This window comes from Callospermophilus lateralis, chromosome 11, assembly GCF_048772815.1.
Source record: "Callospermophilus lateralis isolate mCalLat2 chromosome 11, mCalLat2.hap1, whole genome shotgun sequence".
Lineage (NCBI taxonomy): Eukaryota > Metazoa > Chordata > Mammalia > Rodentia > Sciuridae > Callospermophilus > Callospermophilus lateralis.
The window spans coordinates 42,195,987-42,213,243 of record NC_135315.1 but is presented as its reverse complement, the minus strand read 5'-3'; the positions used below and the strand labels follow the sequence as shown (position 1 = coordinate 42,213,243).

The 17,257-nt window shown below is 40.7% G+C and overlaps 1 non-coding gene across 1 annotated transcript; it reads left to right on the top strand.

The window, feature by feature from the left end:
- Window positions 1-115: 115 nt before the first annotated feature.
- On the top strand, window positions 116-223 carry LOC143411014 (U6 spliceosomal RNA). Its single transcript, XR_013092746.1, has one exon. It is a non-coding gene; the product is annotated as a U6 spliceosomal RNA (small nuclear RNA).
- Window positions 224-17,257: the final 17,034 nt, after the last annotated feature.

Genomic DNA, 17,257 nt, shown 5'->3' with positions numbered 1-17,257 from the left:
AAGTGGCCCCTGGGATCAATCCCCAGTACCAACAACAACAAAAATTAGCCAAAGTTTGACCTATTAGATCATCAAAATAACTCCATCCATCCAAAACAAACAAACAATTAATGGTGTGCTCGCTTCAGCAGCACATATACTAAAATTAGAATGATAACAGAGAAGATTAGCATGGCCAGTGCATAAGGATGACACACAAATTCGTGAAGGGTTCCATATTTTATTTAATGTTATCCTCTCTTAAAAGGGAGAATTGAGGGGTAATAACTCATAAGCCTCTCATCTACAAAGACTGGATGAAATATCACCACTCCTGCTAAAAACACCAGAAAAATGAGTATTTTCTTTTTTTTTTTTTTAAAGAGAGAGAGAGAGAATTTTAATATTTATTTTTTAGTTCTCGGCGGACACAATATCTTTGTTTTGTATGTGGTGCTGAGGATCCAACGGGGCCGCACGCAGCCAGGCGAGCGAGCTACCGCTTGAGCCACATCTCTAGCCCCCCAAATTAGTATTTTCATCAGAAGGAAAGACCTTGAATTCAAGAGACTCATGGACAATGACAGTTGCACTCCATAGGAAAGAATGGGACTTTGTCAAAGCAACAAACACACTTTCTGTCCTTTTTCATGTAAACAGAGTTAGCAAAAACCACTCCAAAGCAAAAGCTCTCAACCCACATGTAGATATTTGCTTACTGTGTAGGCCAATAGTTATGAACTATGTTAGGTTCTTTTAATTTATTTTTTTTAAGAATTTTTTTTTTTTAGTTGTAGTTGGACACAATACCTTTATTTTATTTATTTATTCCATGCTGAGGATCGAACCCAGGGCCCCACACATGCTAGGTGAGCGCTCTACCGCTGAGCCACAACTCCAGCACCACCCCCCACCCCCCCCCCCCCCCCCGAAGGTTTTTTTAATTAATCATTTAAACGTTTGTACTTTTAAATACTAACTATATAACTTTTTGTTTTTTCTGTTTTTCTTCCCCTTCCCCATTGCTGCATATGCCTTTAGAATTGATGAAGTATTACCATTAAAACATGGTACTTGGGGGCTGGGGATGTGGCTCAAGTGGTAGCGCGCTCGCCTGGCATGCGTGCGGCCGGGGTTTGATTCTCAGCACCACGTACAAACAAAGATGTTGTGTCCGCCGATAACTAAAAAATAAATATTAAAACACTCTCTCTCTCTCTCCCCTCTTTCACTCTCTCTTTAAAAAAAAAAAAAAAAAAAAAAAAAAATGGTACTCTTATTTTTAAATTTTTTTTTTTTTTTTTTTTTGTGGTGCTGGGGCTCAAAGCCAGGGCCTAGCATGTGCTAAAAATGCACTCGCCCACCCCCAGCCCACTTAACACTCATGAAGCCACTTAGGGGCAAACTGTAACATTTTTAGTATTGAAGGTTCTTCCTTCCCACTGTATCATATCATTGAAGCTACTATTCATTATTGGCAATCAGTTTAAATCAAAAAGCTACCGGATAACATTCATGTATTTTGCGGCACTATTTATTAGCATTTTGGCATGTTTGGGATCATAAAGAGAACGTATCACCTATTGACTGCCTACTTCAGTTGGGTCCACACTACATTTTTGTGAACTATTAATGGTGCTTCTCACTTTCTGATAATTTTCCTCTTATTAAGTAAATGTATTAAAAGAATTTTCATAATGCTAGCCAACATGGTGGTCCAGTGATAACTGAGCAGATAAAGACCAGGTGTCCTGAAAGTTTTATTGCAATTTTAGGTTTTGGTAACTATGCCCTACTGTGGAAGTGTAAAAACTACAAACTCTTTCAGGGCATCATTTGGGGGTTTAATTGCATTTCTCTTTAACTTTATAAATTTGGATGTTGAGCTTTTCAATTTTTTTTTGTTAGCAGTCCCTCTTTAAGATGCCAAACACTGGGCTGGGGATGTGGCTCAAGCAGTAGCGCACTTGCCTGGCATGCGTGCCGCCCGGGTTGGATCCTCAGCACCACATACAGGGATGTTGTGTCTGCTGAAAACTAAAAAATAAAAATAGTGGGAAATTCTCTCTCTCTCTCTCTCTCTCTCTCTCTCTCTCTCTCTCTCTCTCTCTCTCTCTCTCTCTTTAAATAAATAAATATCCAGCATCTAAATTTTCCCTATTGGGCTGGGGATGTGGCTCAAGCGGTAGCGCACTTGTCTGGCATGCGTGCGGCCCGGGTTCGACCCTCAGCACCACATACAAAGATGTTGTATCCGCCAATAACTAAATAATAAATATTAAAAATTCTCTCTCTCGGGGCTGGGGATGTGGCTCAAGCGGTAGCGCGCTCGCCTGGCATGCGTGCGGCCTGGGTTCGATCCTCAGCACCACATACAAACAAAGATGTTGTGTCCGCCAAAAACTAAAAAATAAATATTAAAAAATTCTCTCTCTCTCTCTCCCACTCTCTCTTTAAAAAAAAAAAAAAATTCTCTCTCTCTCTCCTCTCTCACTCTCTTTAAAATAAATAAATAAATAAAATTTTCCCTATTCCTCCCTTTTCTTAAAAAAAAATAATAATAAGATGGCAAACATTGACTGGAACAAAGAATTGAGGGCTCAATATTTTTGCAAAATTAAGTTTGGGGGAGTTGTAGTTTAGCTTTCAAATGATGTTCTGAACAGGGTAAAAATGGGAGTTCATAACCCACTTGAATCAAATGTATGAAATATGATATGTCAAGAGCTTTGTAATGTTTTGAACAACCAATGGAAAAAAAAATGATGTTCTGAAGTTTGTAGCATTTATACTTCTACAGGTGTCAAAGCTTAAAATTGCACTAAAATTTGTGGAGATAAATAATAAAGGTTAAAACAAGTTTTTTTTTAAAAAAAGTACCCTCCTCTTTTAAAGTAGTTTTATGCAGGGTTGTGTTATATCTGCTTTGATCACCTAAATTTCTTTTCTATAGATTTGGTAAAGGAAGATTATGAAAGATGAGTGTTAATTCACATGTAATAAATGGAAAGGAATTGGACCCTAATAGCAGGTGATATGAAAGTTGGGTTTTTTTTGTTTTTTGTTTTTTGTTGTTTTTTTTTTTTTAATCCTAAGTGTTAACCTGGTTGTAGGTATCTCATTTCAAGTCCTACTATATAAGAGAGAACTTATATGAACCTTGGGAACCTCTACTTCAAGCAAGGAGTAAATAACATAAGAGATTGATAACAATGTCACCTAAATTTGAAATATAAAAAGATTAGTGTTCTAAACTATGTGAAATCCATTTCTCTTTGTAAATGTAATCCTAGGAATCTTGCACTTATGACCCAGGAATACTCTTTCTCAATGTAACAATGCTTCATGTTGTACTGAGTGCTCCAGTTTCCATCATTTTTAAAATTTTTTTTTCTTAGTTGTTGATAGATATTTATTTTATTTATTTATACATGGTGCTGAGAATCAAACCCAGTGCCTCACACATGCTAGGCAAGTGCCCTACCACTGAGCCACAGTCCCAGCCCTGCAGTTTCCATCATTTTTAAAGGACAGACATAGGTGATAAATAATGGTATTTGAAATATTACAATCTACCACCTCAAGGGAAAAAAAAACATTGTTTATGGAGTTCAGAGCTTGGATATTCAAATATTAATTGCAGTTTTATTTTTAAAAGAATGTTACAACTTATGTGGTTTTTATTTCTCATGTTTATATTAAAAGAAAAGCTAATAAAACCATTTTAATTAAAAAATTCATGGTAAGTCAAGAACAGTGAAAAATATTTACAATACATTAACAAAGGACTTGAATCTTATATATAAAAAGAACTCCAATAAATCAGTAATACACAACACAATATGAACATCACCCTGAATGCCTAAGAGATCAGTTGTTTCTTATCAGTTGTTTCAGATCAGTTGTGTTTTATCAGTATTGCAATAATACAGATGAAATATGGAGACTTGAACCAATGGGGGTAGTGAAAAGTACTCAGATTCTGGATATATTTATAACCTAACAGGAGGTACTGACATACACAGTATGAGAGAAAAAAGAAATCAACAATGCCCCCAATATGCCATGTCCGTAAGTTTGAAGTCTTAGTATTTTAAAGATATTAATTCTCCCATATTTATCTATAGGTTCAATATAACCCCCAAACAAAACCCCAAACAAAAATTGGCGGGTGTAGCTCAGTAGTGGAGCACTTGCCTAGCAAGTATGAGATCCTGGGTTCAATCCACAGCATCCCCTCACAATTTGAGAACAGCCTCAGCAATGAAGCGAGGGCCTAAGCCATGTAATGAGACCCTGTCTCAAAAATAAAAAGGGCTGGGGATGTGGCTCAGTAGTTAAGCATCCCTGAGTTCAATCCCTGGTACACAAAAAAAAAAACAAGGAATCCACATCATGCCCAAACACCTCCCTGCCCTAAAAAGAAGAAAAAAAAAAGAGAGAGAGTTTTTGTTTGTTTGTTTGTTTGTTTTTTCTTTGGGGGTGGTGTGCAGATATCGGGGATTGAACTCAGGGGCACTTGACCACTGAGCCACATCCCCAGCCCTATTTTGTATTTTAAAGACAGGGTCTCACTGAGTTGCTTAGTACTGACTATTACTGAGGCTAGCTTTGAACTCGCAATCCTGCTTTCTCAGCCTCCTGAGCCACTGGGATTACAGGCATGCGCCATGCCAAGAGAAAGTTTTTGTTTGTTTGATTTGATTTGAAACTTGTGGTGGTTTTTGGTTTTGTTTCACAGTGCTAGGGATCCAACCCAGGGTCCCTCACTTGCAAAGCAAGTGGTCTATTATTGAGCTCAATAATTTGTTTTGTTTTGGTTTGGTTTTTGTTTTCATTCCATGGTACTGGGTACTGAACCCAGGGGCAGTGGGGTTTCACTATGTTTCGTAGCTACATTCCCAGACCTTTTTATTTTTTATTTTGAGGTGGGGTTTCACTAAGTTGCTGAAGGGGGCCTGGAAATTGCTATCCTCCTGACCCATCTTCCTAAATGCTAGGATTACAGGTATGTCTGGTTCCTAACAGATATCTAATAGGCAAACAAATTCTGAAAGTTCTATAAAGAACCAAGAATAAGCAAGAAAAACTTGAAAAAAGTAAAACTGGGCTGGGGAGTAGCTCAGTGATAGAGAACATACTGAGCATGCATAAAGCCCTGCATTTGATCCTCAGCACTACATGAAAAAGATGAAATAAAAGAAGAGTGAAATCAGAAGATTCAAACTATCAAGTGTCAGGTCTTAAAGTAATAGTAATGAAGACAGTGTGATGTTGGCATATGGAATAGAAGAAAGAATCCAACCAGGCTCAGTGGCGCACTCCTGTAATCCCAGCAACTAAGGAGGTTGAGGCAAGAGGATCACAAGTTCAAGGCCAGGCTCAGCAACTTAGCAAGACCCTAAGCAACTTAGGGAGACCCTGTCTCAAAATAAAATATTGCTGGGGGAGGTGGTATACACCTGTAATGCCAGCGGCTAGGGAGGCTGAGACAAGAGGATTCTGAGTTCAAAGCCAGTCTCAGTAACAGTGAGGTGTTAAGAAACTCACTGAGACCCTGTCTCTAAATAAATAGGGCTCAGGATATGGCTCAGTGGTTGAGTACTACTGAGTTTAATTCTTGGTATCCCCCGCAAAAAAAATCAAAAGGTCTAGGGATGTGGCTCAGTGGTTAAGCACCTATGGATTCAATCTCTGATACCAAAAAAAAAAAAAAAAAAGTTCAGAAATAGACCCATGTACACATGGATACTGTTTTATGACAAAAGTGACAAGGCAGAGCTGTGGAGAAAGGAATTTTCAATAAAAGATACCAAATATCTATGTGGAAAATATGGTTCTTGACGCTGAACCTATACCAAAAATTAATTCCAAGTAGACTATAGACTGTAGACCTAAATGTGAAAAGTCAAACAATAAAACATCATGACCTCAGGGTAGACAAATATTCTTGGTTTTTCCACTGGGAATGGAAACCAGGACTTTATGTGCTAGGCAAGCTTTCTACCACTGAGATATATCCCCATCCCCAAAGATTTTTATTTTTTGTTTATTTTTAGACAAAGATTCTTAAAACACAATTTTTAAAAACAAATGAAAAGATTGATAAATTGGAATATTAAAAGTTAAAGGTAGGAACAGTAACACACCTGTTATCCCAGTGACTCAGGAGGTTGAGGTAGGAGGATTGCAAGTTCAAGGCCAGCCTCAGCAACTTAGAAAGACCCAGTCTCAAAATAAAAAATAAAAAGGAGCCAGACGCACTGGCACATTCCTATAATTCCAGGGGCTTGGAGGATCCTGGCCTCAAAGCCACCCTCAGCAAAAGCGAGGTGCTAAGCAGCTCAGTGAGACCCTGTCTTTAAATAAAATACAAAATAGGGCTGGGGATGTGGCTCAGTGGTTGAGTGCTCCTGAGTTCAATCCCCAATCCCCAATCCCGCCCCCCCACACACACACACAAAAAAAAAAGGCTAGGGGCATAGCTCAGTGGTGAAGTGCCCCTGGATGAAATTTCTAGTACAAAAGAAAAGGTGGGGGTAGATAGAGAAGGTATTCCCTAGAGTAATGGGGAAAATATCTGCAATACATATGTGTGGGGGAAAAAAACTGGAATCCAGAATACATGTTACCAATAAATAAGAAAAAAGATACAATTAAGTAGACAAATGATAGGGTCAGGCACTACACAGAATGGCCAATAGATATATGAAAATGTGTGTGGCAGATTGTATTGTCCAATGATAGTGGCAACAATATCTTCTATCTCACATGTTCCCCTTGCAATAAACTTTGACATCCTTCCAATTAGAGATAGTCTATGCCTCCTTCCCCTGAAATTGGGTGCACTTTTGTGACTATTTAGGTCAATAGAGTATAGAAGAGGGGATGTTTTGTGACTTCCAATGCTAGATCATGAAAGACTTAGCTTCCTTTTTATTTGCAGGAATATTCTTTCTTTAAACCTCAACCAACATGTAAGCAATGTGAAGACATCCAAAGAGATCACAGGGATATGCCCTGAATTAGATGAAAAGAGAGAAAGAGCTATCTGCTTAAGGCCCTAGCTGCTGTAGCCCCCATCTAGGCTGCATCCACAAAACAGACCAAAGTGAGGACTGCCCAGCTATATTCCTTAAACCCAGATCTCTGAAAGTATGAAAGACAATAAAAGGACTATTGGTTGTTTAAGCTATAACTCTAAGTTGTTTAAGAATTTGAGGTGTAGCTCAATGCTAGAATTCTTGTCTATCATTTGCAAGTCTCTGGGTTCCCTCCCCAGCACTGAAAAAAGAAAAGCAGTGGTACATGCCTGTAATTGCAGTAACTCAGGAGGCTGAAACAGGAGAATCACAAGTTCAAGGACATTCTCAGCAACTTAGCTTGTCCTAAGCAACTTAGTGAGACTTCAAATAAACAATAAAAGGGGCTGGAGATCTGAACCACTGGTTAAGCATCCCTGGGTTCAATCTCTGGTACCAAAAGTTAAAAATAAAAAGAACTGGGATGTAGCTAAGAGGCAAAGCACCCCTGGTTCAATTCCTAGATCAGAAAAAGAAGAGAAAATGTACAAGAGTGACAATACCAAGTACATGTGAGGATGTGGAGCAATTAGAACTTTCATATGCTGGCTGGTAGAAATGTATGCTGATAGCCAGGCCTAGTGGGACAAGCTTGGAATCCCAGAGATTTAGGAGGCTGAAATGGGAGGATCTTAAATTCAAGAATGACCTTGATATTTAGTGAGAGCCTTTCTCAAAATAAAAAATAAAAAGTGTTGGGGTAGGAGTTGTAGCTCAGCGGTAGAGCACTTGCCTTGTACATGTAAGGCACTGCGTTCGATTCCCAGCACCACATATAAATAAGCAAATAAAATAAAGGACCATCAACAACTAAAAAAATATTTTATTTTTTTTTAAAGAGAGAGAGAGAGAGAGGGAAGGAGAGAGAGAATTTTTTAGTTTTTATTTTTTAGTTTTCAGCGGACACAACATCTTTGTTTGTATGTGGTTCTGAGGATCGAACCCAGGCCGCATGCATGCCAGGCAAGCGCGCTACCTCTTGAGCCACATCCCCAGCCCGCCCCCACCCCGCCAAAAAAAATATTTTAAAGAATAATAATAAAAATAAAAAGTACTAGGGATGTAGCTCAGTGGTACTACTCAGTTACCCAATGTAGCTCTGGGTTCAATCTCTACTACTACTAGTAAGAAGAAGGGAAGCTGGGAAAAGTAATACATGCTGTAATCCCAGCAGCTCTGGAGGTTGAAGCAGGAGAATAGCAAGTTCAAAGACAGCCTTAGCAATTCAATGAAGTCCTCAGCATCTTGGCAAAAGTCTGTCTTAAAATAAAAAATAAAAAGGACTGGCTCAGTTGTAGAGTGCCTCTCACTTCAATACTTGGTACCAAAAAAAAGAAAAAGAAAAAAGAAATTGCCTCCAGATTTTTGGTATGTGTAGAAGAATGGAGTTAGTTACTGAAATGGGAAAAACACTTGAAGAACCAGTATTTTTGCTGTGGTTTATATTTTGGTACCAGGGATTGAACCTGGGCACATAACCAATGAGCCACTTTCCCATCCCTTTTTATTTTTTATTTTGAGGCAGAGTCTTGCTAAGTTGTTTAGGGTCTTGCTAAATCGTTAAAACTGGTTTCAAACTTGCAATCCTTCTGCCTCAGCCTCTTGAGTTGCTGGGATTACTGGTCATGTGCCACACTGCCTGGTGGGAGGAGATCTGAAGTGGGTTTGGGACCTCAATTTTTGACATGTTAAATTTAAGATACCTTGGGGCTGGGAATGTGGCTCAGCAGTAGAGTGCATGCCTAGCAAATGTGAGACCCTGGGTGCGATCCTCAGCACCACATAAAATAAATACAATAAAGATACTGTGTCCATCTACAACTAAAAAATAAATGTTAAAAAAAAATTAAGGTACCTGTCAGAAACTTGTGCAGTGCCAGGCACGGTGCACACACTTGTAAATCCAGTAGTTCTGGAGGCTGAGACAGAAGGATTGAAAGTTTAAGGCCAGCCACAGCCTTAGAGCAATAAGGCTCTAAGCAACTTAGAGATCTGTCTCAAAATAATATATAGCCAGATGCATGGCTCTGCTCTGGAGGCTAAGATAGGAGGATCTGGAGTTCAAGGCCAGCCTCAGCAACTTAGTGAGGCACTAAGTAACTCAGTGAGACCCTGTTTCTAAATAAAATACAAAATAGAACTGGGGATGTGGCTCAGTGGTGGAGTGCCCCTGAGTTCAATTCCCAGTACCAAAAAAATAAAAATAAAATAAAATATAAAAAGGATTGGGGATGTGGTTCAGTGGTTAAGTGCCCCGGGTGTTCAATCCCTAGTACAAAAAAAGGAGAGAGAGAGTGGGGGAGGGGGGAGAGGGGAATTAAAGAGAGAAAAAGAGAAGAGAGATGCAGTGGCATACATCTGTAATCCCAGCTACTTGGGAGGCTAAGGAGGAGGATCACAAATTTAAGGTCAGCTTCAGCAATTTAGTGAGATCATGTCTCAAAATAAAAAATAAACTGGGAATAAGTTGGGTTTGGTGGCACACATCTGTAATCCCAGTAGTTTGGGAAGCTGAAGCAGGAGGATCCCAAGTTCAAAGCCAGCCTCAGCAAAAGCGAGGAGGCACTAAGCAACTCAGTGAGACCCTGTCTCTAAATAAAATACAAAATAGGGCTGGGGATGTGGCTTAGTGATCCAGTGCCCCCGAGTTCAATCCCTGGTACCAAAAAAAAAAAAAAAAAAAGAACTGGAAATATATCTCAGTGGTAAAGTACCCTTGGGTTCAATCCCCAATGTCTCCCACACGTCCCCCCAAAAAACCCAAAGTGCCTATTACAGAAGTTAACAAATAGGAGGTTCATCCTGCAAATTACTTTAGGGGAGTGGCTTGGACTGAAAACATGGATTAAAGAGTCACCAGAAGAGATGGGCACAGTGGCACAGGCCTGTAATCCCAGTACTCAGGAGGCTGAAACAGAAGGATCACAAGTAGGAGACTAGTATCAGCAACTAGCCAGGTCCTCTGCAACTTAGCAAGAACCTGTCTCAAAATAAAACACAGAACTGGGCATATAGCTCAGTGATAGAATGCCCCTGTGTTCAATCCTCAATGCAGGGGAGGAAAAAAGTCTCACTAGAGTGTAGACAATATTTGAAGTCATGGGACAAGGTGACATCTTCAAAGGAATGAGTGGGGGGAGAAGGGAGAAGAAGACCAATGATTGAGCCTGTTGAATTCAAGTTTAGAGATCTGTAGTCAGGGTTGTAAGGACTAATGATATAGCATGTGTTCAACATCAAGCAGAACTCTTTCTTAAGAAATAATTGCACCCAGCATGGTGGCACATGCCTGTAATCATAGCAGCACAGGAGGCTGAGGCAGGAGGATAATGAGTTCAAAGCCAGCCTCAGGAATTTAGCAAGGCCCTAAGCAACTTAGCAAGACCCTGTTGTCTCAAAAAATAAAAAAGGACTGAGGATATGGCTCAGTGGTTAAGTACCCCTGGGTTCAATCTCTGAGCCAAAAAAAAAAAAAAAAGAGCTAATTGATATTTTTTGATTGTTTGATTGGTAGCCAACTTATAAAGTCCCTTTCACAGGCTTTCTGTTTTTTTCTACCTATTAATTAGACTTTTCATTTCAGATAGGTAGTATGGTGCAAGCCTGTAACTCCAATGACTGGGGAGGCTAAAGCAAGAAGATCAAAAGTTCAAGTTCAGCCTCTGCAACCCAGCAAGACTGTCTCAAAATAAAAAATGAAAAGGAATGGGGATATAGCTCAGAGGTAAAGTGCCCCTGGGTTCAATCCCTGATACAAAAAAAAAAAAAAATTAAACATTAGCCATGTTGCTTGGTGATATCTACACCTAGATTCAATCCCTAATACAGCAAAAAGAAAACCTCATTAAATGTTTTATTCACTAACTCAACTTTATGAAAATAGATACTGCCCCAGTTTGATAAAATAAGGAAACTGAGGGATATGGAAATGAAGAGATTTTGCTCAAGGTCACACAGTATTTGAGTCAGAACCAGAACCAAACACAGACTCTTATTAGACTCTGAAGTTCCTGCTCCTTTCACTGCTTCCTGCAGACCTTCAGGAAAAGGAAGACTGGATGGAGGCTATAAGGGAACCCAAGTAGGAGATAGGCCTGATTGACCTTAAGTGTGAGAGACAGTGATCAGCCAGGGAAGATGAGCAAAAGGGCCTGGAAAAAGGTGGTCAGCAAGAAGAAAGATGGTCCTTGCTGATGGAGTCCTGAAGGATGCTGGAGAGGAGGAAGGGGAAATGATTTGGGGATCAGTGGTGAAGAGAGGCTGTATCAATACCTGTGCTAAAGTCACTGGATTTCTAGAGCAGGGAAGAGGATGAAGTGAAGTCGATGGCAGAGGACCTTCTGCCTATACCCTCAGAGGTGTGTCCGGCTGCCTCCTAGGCCTGCATGGACCCAGAATGGGGCTGGAAAGGGCCCCCGTATACAAACTGGGCTCCTGGAGGGCACAGCTGACACTGTTTCCCATGTACTGAGATACCTGGCCCCAGTCTTGTGGGGGGCACATGGCCTACCCACCTTCCTTGCTGTTCCTACTCCCTAGGCCTGAGGGCCCAGCACAGAGAGGGTTAAGGTCCCAGGAATTTTGCCTCTGGTGTGGGTGGGAACTGTCATCAGGAGCCTTGTCTGCTCTGATAACCCAGGCTGCCTATCTCTTCCACAGCAGCTGTGAGGCAAACAGGTTGACCTGGCAGGAAGGGAGGGAGGTAAGGGCCTGGATGATGGCGGGAAGAATTTGTAAAGGTAGGGGCTCCCAGGCTCCCTGATGATCTAATTTTTCACCCTGAAACTACCTTCAGGGTTGTAACTGGAGACAGGAGAGGTTATGGCCCTTGTTTAGACACAGAGGTCCCCAACAACTCAGAGAACAGGAACTGGGAACTGCTGAGCAGACTCGGGGAAGTGTTGATAGGAAAGTTTTTTTCTTTTCCTTTTTTCGATTAAATTCAGTGGTATTTTATCACTGACCTACATGCGCAGCCTTTTAAAAAATTTATTATTATTAATTTATTTTCTATTTATTTGGGGGGGTACCAGTGAACCCCTTTTTAATTTTTTAAATTTTGAGTTGCCCATTCTGGCTTTGAACTTGTGATCCTCCTGCCTTAATCTTCCAAGTTACTGAAATCACAGGCATATGCCACCACATCTGCCTTTTCCTTTTTATTTTTTTGGGGTACATTATAGTTGTATATAATGGTGGGATTTGTTGTTACATATTCTTACATGCACACAATATAAAAATGTAATTTGGCCAATATCAGTTCCATTTTCCTTCCTTTCCTCCCTCCCCTGAAAGTTTTCATTTCTAACATTTAATAGTGTCTCAGCAGATATGCAAGGAACACACTACCATGTGCACCTGCACAGGTACCAGAGTGAGCACACATGCCCATTGTACAAGTACCATTGGGGGAGATGAGCAGGGAAAACCCATTGCAAACCCAAAAGGGAAGGTTCCAGCACTTGTTGAGCTCCTGCTGTATATGAAACAGGCTCTATGTTAGAAATTTCCATCTTTACTATCTCATTTCTTTTTTTTTTTTGAGAGAGAGAGAGAGAGAGAGAGAGAGAGAGAGAGAGAGAATTTTAATATTTATTTTTTAGTTTTCGGTGGACACAACATCTTTTTTTTTTTAAATAGTAGGAAATTTCTTTTTTTTTTTTTAAAGAGAGAGAGAATTTTTTTTTTTTAAAGAGAGAGAGAGGGAATTTTTTAATATTTATTTTTTTAGTTTTCGGCAGACACAAACATCATTGTTTGAGTGTAGTGCTGAGGATCGAACCTGGGCCGCACGCATGCCAGGCGAGCGCGCTACCGCTTGAGCCACATCCCCAGCCCCTTTACTATCTCATTTCATCTTCACAATAATCATGGAAAATTTCAATCCAATTTTTCTGATGAGGAAGCCAAGGCTGCAAGATCAGGGCCCAGGGCCCAGGGCCACTCAGCAAGCAGCGGTGGAATCCAAACTGGCAAATATGCACCTGTGCTTTTCTCCTTCTGGCTCCGAGTCCATCCGGGAGAGGTGGTCTGAAAAATAAGCAAGAACTCTAAGGCACAACCTCTGAACTGTGAAGGCGGTATCTCTGGTTCAAGCCAAGAATGGCCTGTAAGTTCAGGACGGAGAAGCTCCATGAGGAGTTTACAAGCCAAAGTTGTCCAGGTAAAGGAGAGAGGATTGTTCCTGGCTTGTAGCTGCTCAGCAGCAGCACTGGAAGAGGCTTAAAGGACATGGGGGAGGGCTGGGGCTGGGGCTCAGTGGCAGAGTGCTTGCCTGGCATGTGTGAGGCACTGGGTTCAATCCTCAGCATCATATAAAAATAAACAAATAAAGGCATTCTGTCCACTTACAACTACCAAAAATATTAAAATAATAATAATAAAAAAAAAGGACATGGGAGATCTGGGCACAGTGGTGCACACCTGTAAGGCCAGCATCTGAGGAGGCTGAGGCAGAAAGATCGAAAGTTCAAGGCCAACCTCAGCAATTTAGTGAGGCCCTAAGCAACTTTATGAGAACTATCCCAAAATAAAAAAGGCTGGGGGCTGATATTGTGGCTCAGTGGTGGAGTGCTTGCCTAGCATACATGAGATACTAGGTTCGATCCTCAGCACCACATAAATGTAAAATAAAAATATTGTGTTTACCTAAAACATAAATATAAAAAAATAATAAAAATTAAAAAGGCTGGAGATGTAGCTAAGTGGTAAAGCACCCCTAGGTTCTATTTCCAGTGCCAAAAAAATAATAAAATAAATAGGTCTGGGGAAGAACATCACTAGATTCAAACCCCAGTACTTGGCAGAGGTCAGGGGCAGTGGGGAGGGAGATGAACCAGGGCTGGGATAAACAGGCAACCCTCAACACTCATCTCTGACTCCCCACCCCCAAATCCCAAGCCCCCATGTATCACAGGGAGAGTTAGAATTAGCAGTTTTCTAGGTTCCCCCCCCACCCCCAACAGGGCTGGGGATGGAACCGATCTATGACCTTGCATGTATTAGGCAAGCATTTCACCTAAGCCACATCCCCAGCCCAAACCCAGAGCCTCCTGAATGCTAAACATGTGCTTTTTTCCATATTATGTTGACTCCTAGATCCACACCAGGCTCTTGCTTTGGATCCTGTATATCTAAAGCACAACAGGAGAGCAAGAACCCCCAGAGCTTCTCAAAGTCCTTGATGTTTGATATTGACTGTGCCATGAATGAGACATTGAATAAGTAAAAGCATTAAATGATTTTTTTTTTTTTTTTTTTTTTTTTTTTTTTTTGCTTTCCTGCAGTGATAGGGATCAAACCCAGGGCTTCAAACATGGTAGGCAAGTGTCCTACATCTGAGCTACATCACTCATGCTCTTTTTTTGTATGGTGCTAGGGATTGAAACCATGGCCTTGTGTATTATGAGGCAAACACTCTACCAACTGAGCAATATCCCCAGCCCTCTCATGCTCTTTTTATAAAAATCTTCTATTTATTCTATTCTAAATTTCCCAGGCTGACCTCAAAATTACAATTATCTTGCCTCAGTCTCTAAGTAGCTAGGATTGCAAGTGTGCACCACAGCTCCTACCTGGGCAAAATATAAAACTTAGTAAAACAATCAAAAGTTGCTTTATAATTATACTCTTATTTACAAGAGTAATTTTACTGGCAGAATCTATTTTTTCAGTGGGTATGTTATGAATTTCTATATATATGGGCATTGTACACCTACATATCTGTGTGTATGTTCTGCAGGTATGAATGTCTATGTATATTCAGGTGTGAGGTACTAGGGAGGCAGAGGAATGAAAGAACAGTCATCCTGGAAGACAGACCTGGGTGGGAAAGCATTCTAAGGTCCTGCTCTGGGCCATGATGGCTCCTGATATGCAGAAGGTGCTGGGCCCCACTCTGATAACATAATGTCTACTTATCAAGGTTCCCAGACTACCCCACCCAGGCACAGACTGTCCTTCAACTCACACCCTGATCAAAGCAGCCCCCACGCCCAGCTAGGGGCCACAGCTACAGGATCTGACTTGTTGAGATATCTCTGTCCTTTACTTCCCAGATCCCTGGTTTCTACCCAGGCTCACCTTTAGACTTGGTCCCCAGGGACCAGGCAGAAGTCTAGGAATAGAGTGTGGAAAGAATTTTGGTCCTGGTGCATGAAGCCTTCACTTCAGTAAAGGAATCCAAGTATCTGAGGTCTCTGAGTAGTGGTAGCCTGGGAGGTGGGCTACAAGGAGGCAGAAGCAGACAAATAATTCTCACCTAGCTGAAGCATCTGGGTTGATGACAATTTCTTACCCAAATACTTCACACTTGATTCTTAAAACTTGGTGAACTATTCATCACTGAAGTTCAGAAAAGTGTGACTTGCCCCAGTTATACAGTTAGTGAATTAAAAAATAAAGAAGGGAAGTAAACCTGCACTATTTCATGTGTGCTAGGCTCTGGTCTGGAAGCCTGAGAATAGTGCTCATAGAATCCTGTATAAAGTAGATATTGATTGGGGGCTGGGGATGTGGCTCAAGCAGTAGCGTGCTCTCCTGGCATGTGTGCGGCCCAGGTTTGATCCTCAGCACCACATACAAACAAAGATGTTAAAAAAAAAAAAAAGTAGATATTGATTGATCTCATTTTACATTTGAGGAAACTGAGGCAGAGAGCACAAAGCTCTATGCAATGAGTCAAAACTGTCATTCAAGGCCTGTCACCACTAAACCTGGGTTCCCTCTATGGTCCCAAGCTGTTTTTAAGAATATTCCATGGGGTCTGGCATGGTAACACATGCCTATAATTCCAGTGACTCAGGAGAATGAGACAGGAGGTAATAGTTCAAAGCCAGCCTCTGCAACTTAGTAAGGCCCTAAGCAATTTAGTGAGAACCTGTCTCAAAATAAAAAAAACAAAAAAAGCTGGGGATGTGGCTCAGTGGTTAAGCAAGCCTGGGTTCAATTGTCAATACCAAAAGAAAAAAAAAAAAAAAAAGCTGGGGGAGGGGAAGCTTTCAGGTTTTCAACAACAGCCCTCTCTATGGCATTTAATAGGTTCCTCTTAGGAGGTGACATGGGAATTAACTTGCTTAAATTCCTGTGGGCCAGCATTAGGGCTGTGTAAAGTGTTTTATTAGCAGCTGATTTCCTAGTCCTCACAACTCTTTGAACCAGGGATTATTATTATGCCTATTTACAGATGAAAAGGAGGGTCCAAGAGAGAAAGTAGCTTCTCTGAGAAAGCTACAGATTTGTCTTTATTCTCTCCTTATTGTAGTAGGCTCAGCTTGATGTTAGCCATCAGATATGAACATTTACTTAATTTAGTAGTGTGTGGTAGAAATATATCGATGAATAAACCAACTCTCATGATTATTGACTTATACAAATAGGGCTGGGGTGTAGCTCAGTGGTAAAGCACTTGTCTAGTATGTTCAAAGCCCTGTGTTCAATCCCCAGCACTGAAATTAAAAAAAAAAAAAATCATAAAATAGAGGGATTTATTTATTTTTTATTAATTTGCAGTACTTGGGATTGAACCCAAGGATGCTCTGCCAATGAGCTATATCCCCAGTTTTTTGTCTTTTACATAGGGTCTCGGTAAGTTGCTGAGGCTGGCCTCAAACTTGTGATCTTTCTGCCTCAGCCTCCCCAGTAGCTAGGATTACAGGTACCACCATGTGATAATGGAGATATAAATAGAAAGACCAGGAAGAGTTCCATGAAGTAACACAGATATGAAGAGGGAACAGAAGTTAACTGGACAAGAATGGAGGGAAGGGCTGGGGATGTGGCTCAAGCGGTAGCGCACTTGCCTGGCGTGCTTGTGGCCCAGGTTTGATCCTCAGCACCACATACAAACAAAGATGTTGTGTCCGCCTAAAAATAAGTAAATAAATATTAAAAGAATTTGTTTAAAAAAAAAAAAGAATGGAGGGAAAATTATGCTAAGCAAAGGGTAGAACATATGTCAAAAATGGCAGAAGGAAACAGAATGTCTTCAAAGAACCTAAAGAAAGTTGAATATCTCTTCCTACTCCCCATCTTGATCTAATTTACCCTGTAGAGGAGAGGGAGCTTCTTCAGAATGATGGTCTCAATAGTAGAAGCCCTATTTTGAAGAGCTTCTACCCCAGAATTCTCCCAGAAACCCAGAATTGTAGAGGCAGAGAACCAAACAGCATTGGGCTCTCATTTTAAGTGCCTTGAAT